Raw genomic sequence first — 6,733 nt, 5'->3', positions numbered from 1 at the left:
GGCTTGGTGGTTCCAAACTTCTTCCATTGAAGAATGATGAGTCTCATAGCAAAGGGTCTGAATACTTATGTAAATAAGGTATTTCTGATTTATTAATACATTTGCTGAAATTTCTAAAAACCCTTTTTAGGTTTGTCATTATGGGGTATTGTGTGTAGATTAATGAGAAAAACATTTGATTTAATCAATTTTAGAATAAGTTTGTAACGTAACAAAATATGAAAACATTCAAGGGGTCTGAATACTTTCCGAATGCCTGTACCCCTACAAAAATGTCCATTAATTATAATACACATAATAATTCACATTTCCTGGTGCTAATGGATTATTTTCCTGCTGTAACCAACTGGCTCAAATTAGGATCCTACATCTGTATAGTTGTGTGACTTACTGAACCATGAGACCCCAGAGATCAAGTGAAAGTAGGAGGTCCTTTCAGTGTGTTGGTTGAATAATACATTCAAGGGCCCTTCCTTTAACTACGCTGTCGAGGAACAGACCCTCCAGAGGCTGAGAGCTAAGTAAAGAAGATCTTATATTGGCTTATATTGTGAACTGTCACAGAGGTATCACACAACACATCAAATCAGTTATATTCTCTACTTATATCCTTGCAGGAGGGAGAGAAAGTGTTGTGTAGCACAGCATGACTCATCACAAGCCAGACACAACACACATTTTTTCCAGTCGTTGGGGTTTTCATTTTTTTTATTTTCTCCATTTCAACGATAACCTTACATCTTTCTAATCATTGTAACATTAGCTGTTAAAACCACAGATTCCGATTCCGCTCTGAGTTTATCCAGAATGCTGTCCCACGTAAACAGAGATCAGAGACTTGCGTCCACCCACTCCTTGGAGAGGTTTCATGAGGAAGCCTAGACCACGTTTCTTAATGTGATGACTTTCCACTGCCAGATGTGAGGTTAAAGACAGGAGGTATGGGCATGTCCACACGAGAGAGAGAGTGTTTTGTGTGTGTTTCGGTACGGATGCAGTCCGCGTTGCCTCTGCTTCTTATTTCCTCGCACTAAGACGTCATCATGACAGTTTCCTCAAAATGTTTATTTGCTCTTATCACTCTCTCTCTCTTTCTCTCTCTCTTTCTATCTCTCTCTCTATTCTTTCTAACGCTCTTTCTTTCTAACGCTCTGTCTCTCCCAGTCAATGGAAAATGATATTGAAACATACAAATATGATTATCCAGAATTCATAGTTCGCGTGACAATGTTTCTGGAGATATGAAATCATGCAACCCAACTGTGAAATGATACTCACATATATATCTAACAGTGTGGAACACATTCATCATGGCATGTATCGGTAACTGACAAAATAAAGGAAACACTGGAGTAAATGAGGGATACAAAGTATATTGAAAGCAGGTGCTTCCACACAGGTGGTTCTTGATTTAGGTAAGCAATTAAAACATTCCATCATGCTTAGGGTCATGTATAAAAATGTTCAGTTGCCCATTATTTTTGGCTACCATGGCTAGAAGAAGAGATCTCAGTGACTTTGAAAGAGGGCCCTAAAGTACATATGGGGGTTTAAAGTGTGTGTGTGTGTGTGTGTGTGTGTGTGTGTGTGTGTGTGTGTGTGTGTGTGTGTGTGTGTGTGTGTGTGTGTGTGTGTGTGTGTGTGTGTGTGTGTGTGTGTGTGTGTGTGTGTGTGTGTTCGTGTGTGTGTGTGTGTGTCAGTCACCAGATCTCAATCCAATTTAACCCTTATGGAGATTCTGGAGCAGTGCCTGAGAAAGCGTTTTCCACCACCACCACCATAAAAAAAAAGTGTATTTGTCACGTGCGCCCGAATACAACAGGTACAGTGAAATGCTTACTTACAGGCTCTAACCAATAGTGCAAAAAAGGTATTAGGTGAACAATAGGTAAATGAGGAAATAAAACAACACCAAAACACCAAATGATGGAATTTCTTGTGGAAGAATGGTGTGGCATCCCTCCAACAGAGTTTCAGACACTTGTAGAACCTATGCCTCGGCACATTGAAGCTGTTCTGGCAGCTTTAGCAGCTCGTGGTGGTCCAACGTCCTATTGACAGACACCTGTAGTTTCAAGTCCCCCCCCCCCCACACACACACACACAAAAACCTTTTTTTATTGTCACATTCACAGGATAGGTGCAGTGAAATGTGTTGTTTTACAGGGTCAGCCCAAACAGTACAGCGCAGAATTTTACTGTACATATTAACTCAAATGGAATATGTGCCAACACAAATTGGATACAACGATCCAGTCTCTGTTTGGTTCCATATAGAATAAGATGCTGTTGTATTTGAAGGAGACACCAGGGAGCAGTGTTTAGCTTTAAGTAGGACCACATTTATTCTCTGGGGTCTCACAACATTTATTCTCTGGGGTCTCACAACATTTATTCTCTGGGGTCTCACAACATTTATTCTCTGGGGTCTCACAACATTTATTCTCTGGGGTCTCACAACATTTATTCTCTGGGGTCTCACAACATTTATTCTCTGGGGTCTCACAACATTTATTCTCTGGGGTCTCACAACATTTATTCTCTGGGGTCTCACAACATTTATTCTCTGGGGTCTCACAACATTTATTCTCTGGGGTCTCACAACATTTATTCTCTGGGGTCTCACAACATTTATTCTCTGGGGTCTCACAACATTTATTCTCTGGGGTCTCACAACATTTATTCTCTGGGGTCTCACAACATTTATTCTCTGGGGTCTCACAACATTTATTCTCTGGGGTCTCACAACATTTATTCTCTGGGGTCTCACAACATTTATTCTCTGGGGTCTCACAACATTTATTCTCTGGGGTCTCACAACATTTCTCAAACCAAGACCTTTCTCAACCCAGGTAATTCCAAAGGTTGTAGGAAACACATGATCCATAAAACTAACAGACAAATGTGAACGTTTTCCTCTTCAAACTGCTATAGGCCTATTGTATAGATATTCCTTCATAAATGTTCCACTTCATGGTTGGTTGATGACTTCAAATGAAATGGCTGCTACAGGCCTACATTTTCAACATGCTTAGATGAGCCATTAAGGACAGGATAAGAAGTCAAGAACAGTAAGAACTGGAAAATCCAACTGCATCTCATACAGTCATCTCTGTCTTTCCTGGTTAGACCACTGAAGGTTGAAGATGTGGTGATGACTCAAGTATGGACACAGTCGTACACCTTTACACTGTAACATTATGACATGTCTCAACATGCTGTTTTAAACTGAGGCCTAAGTCAGTATGTGTCCCAAATCACACCCTATGTCCTATATAAAGTGCACTATTTTTGACCAGAGCCCTATGGTCAAAAGTAGTGCACTATATAGGGAATGTGATGCCATTTGGGACTTTATGTTCACAGAATTAGACATTCTTATGATTGAAATTCGACCTGTAGAAACACCAGCCAAGTTCATACCAGAACAGTGTCACAAGTATGTTTGATTAAACAAACATTTGGATCATTGTAGAGATGATTACTGAGGGGGATGGGTTCAATATCATATTAGCTGCTCATCTAAACCCCTTCACACGCACCCTACTTGGTTCGTAAATGTACTTGTCCCCGGTACATGGGTTGGAAACTTCCAGAGAGAGAAAGGCCATGAATCAGCGAAACAACAGATATACTGAGCTGCTTACATCGCCCCCAGCCAGCACCCAGCACCCAGCACCCAGAACCCCCACTTCCACTTCCTCTTCAGTTTACTAATATACAACACACGCCTGCACCGGGGGAGACCTCAAAGAGCTGCTTCTTAGAATAGGACAGAGGTGAGAGGAAAGAGCAAGACAAAGACACAAAGATGTTCTCAGGACTACAAAAAAAGCTGCACTAGAGAGTGTGAGTGTGTGTGAATGAGTGATTGTATGAACATATACAGTACCAGTCAAAAGTTTGAACACACCTACTCATTCAAGGGTTTTTCTATATTTTTACTATTTTCTACATTGTAGAATAATAGTGAAGACATCAAAACTATGAAATAACACATATGGAATCATGTAGTAACCAAAAAGTGTTAAACAAATCAAACTATATTTTAGATTTGAGATTCTTCAAAGTAGCCACCCTTTACCTTGATGACAGCTTTGCACAGTCTTGGAATTCTCTCAACCAGCTTAATGAGGTAGTCACCTGGATTGCATTTCAATTAACAGGTGTGCCTTATTAAAAGTGAATTTGTGGAATTTATTCCCTTCTTAATGTGTTTGAGACAGTCAGTTGTGTTGTGACAAGGTAGAGTTGTTATATTTGGTAAAAGACCAAGTCCATATTATGGCAAGAACAGCTCAAATAAGCAAAGAGAAATTACAGCCAACTCAAATTTTATTTGTCACATACGCCGAATACAACAGGTAGACCTTACAGTGAAATGCTTACTTACAAGCCATAAACCAACAATGCTTTATGAAGTTTTCAGAAGATAGAAGATAGAAAACGATAGATAAAAGTAACAAATAATTAAACAGCAGCAGTAAAATAACAATACCGAGGCTGTATACAGGGGGTTTTGGTACAGAGTCAATGTGCGTGGGCACCAGTTAGTCAAGGTAATTGAGGTAATATGTACATGTAGGTAGAGTTAAAGTGGCCATGCATAGAGAATAAACAGAGATGAGCAGCAGCGTAAAAGAGGGGTCTGGGTAGCCCTTTGACTAGCTGTTCAGGAGTCTTATGGCTTAGGGATAGAAGCTGTTAAGAAGCTTTTTGGACCTAGACTTGGCGCTCCGGTACTGCTTGCCGTGCGGAAGCAGAGAGAACAGTCCATGACTAGGGTGGCTGGAGTTTTTGACAATTTTTAAGGCCTTCCTCTGACACCGCCTGGTATAAAGGTCCTGGATGGCAGGAAGCTTGACCCCCAGTGATGTACTGGGCCGTACGCAATACTCTCTGTAGTGCCTTGAATTCGGAGGCCGAGCAGTTGCCATACCAGGCAATGATGCAACCAGTCAGGATGCTCTTAATGGTGCAGCTGTAGAACCTTTTGAGGATCTTTTCAGTCTCCCGAGGGGAATAGGCTTTGTCATGCCCTCTTCACGACTGTCTTAGTATGTTGGACCATGATAGTTTGTTGGTGATGTGGACACCAAGAACTTGAAGCTCTCAACCTGCTCCACTGCAGCTCTATCGATGAGAATGGGGGCGTGCTCATTCCTCATTTTCCTGTAGTCCACAATCATCTCCTTTGTCTTAATCACATTGAGGGAGAGGTTGTTGTCCTAGCACCACACGGCCAGGTCTCTGACCTACTCCCTATAGGCTGTCTCATCGTTGTTGGTGATCAGGCCTACCACTGTTGTGTCATCGGAAAACTTGATGATGGTGTTGGAGTCGTGCCTGGTCATGCAGTCATGAGTGAACAGGGAGTACAGGAGGGGACTGAGCACGCACCCCTGAGAGGCCCCCGTGTTGAGGATCAGCGTGGCGGATGTGTTGTTATCTACCCTTACCACCTGGGGGCGGCTCGTCAGGAAGTCCAGGATCCAGTTGCAGAGGGAGGTGTTTCGTCCCAGGGTCTTTAGCTTAGTGATGAGCTTTGTGGGCACTATGGTGTTGAACACTGAGCTGTAGTCAATAAATAGCATTCTCATGTAGGTGTTCCTTTTGTCCAGGTGGGTAAGGGCAGTGTTGAGTGTAATAGAGATTATATAATCTGTGGATCTGTTGGGGAGGTATGTACATTGGAGTGGGTCTAGGGTTTCTGGGATGATGGTGTTGATGTGAGCCATGACCAGCCTTTCAAAGCTCTTCATTGCTCCAGATGTGAGTGCTACGGGTCAGTAGTCATTTACACAGGTTACCTTAGTGTTCTTGGGCATAGGGACTATGGTGGTCTGCTTGAAACATGTTAGTATTACAGACTCAGTCAGGGACAGGATGAAAATGTCACACTTGCCAGTCGGTCAGCGCATGCTCGGAGTACACATACTGGTAATCCGTCTGGCCCTGCGGCCTTGTGAATGTTGACCTGTTTTAAGGTCTTACTCACATCGGGTACGGAGAGCGTGATCACACAGTCGTACAGAACAGCTGATGCTCTCATGCATGCTTCAGTGAGCATGCATGAGCACAGAAGTAATTTAGCTTGTCTGGTAGGCTCGTGTTACTGGGCAGCTCACGGCTGTGCTTCCCTTTGTAGTCTGTAATAGTTACTTTAAGACAATCCTTAAAATGTCAAGAACTTTGAAAGTTTCTTCAAGTGCAGTCACAAAAAACATCAAGCACTATGATGAAACTGGCTTTCATGAGGACCCACACAGGAGAGGAAGACCCAGAGTTACCTCTGCTGCAGAGGATAAGTTCATTAGAATTACCGGCCTCAGAAATGTGCAATTAACTTGCAATTAACTGCACCTCAGATAGCAGCCCAAATAAATGAATCACAGAGTTCAAGTAACAGACACATCTCAACATCAACTGTTAAGAGGAGACTGCGTGAATCAGGCCTTAATCGTCAAATTGCTACAAAGAAAGAGGACACATATAAAAAGAAGTTCCTTGCTTGGGCCAAGAAACATGTGCAATGGACATTAGACCGGTGGAAATCTGTCCTTTGGAGATTTTTAGTTGTTGTTCCAACCGCTGTGTCTTTGTGAGACACAGAGTAGGTGAACGGATCATCTCCGCATGTGTGGTTCCCACCGTGAAGCATGGAGGAGGAGGTGTGATGGTTTTGGGGTGCTTTGCTGGTGACTCTGTTTGTCATTTATTTAGAATTCAAGAA

This window comes from Oncorhynchus keta, chromosome 32, assembly GCF_023373465.1.
Source record: "Oncorhynchus keta strain PuntledgeMale-10-30-2019 chromosome 32, Oket_V2, whole genome shotgun sequence".
In the NCBI taxonomy this organism is placed as follows: domain Eukaryota; kingdom Metazoa; phylum Chordata; class Actinopteri; order Salmoniformes; family Salmonidae; genus Oncorhynchus; species Oncorhynchus keta.
The sequence above is the reverse complement of the archived record's forward strand: the minus strand, read 5'-3'. Positions refer to the sequence as shown.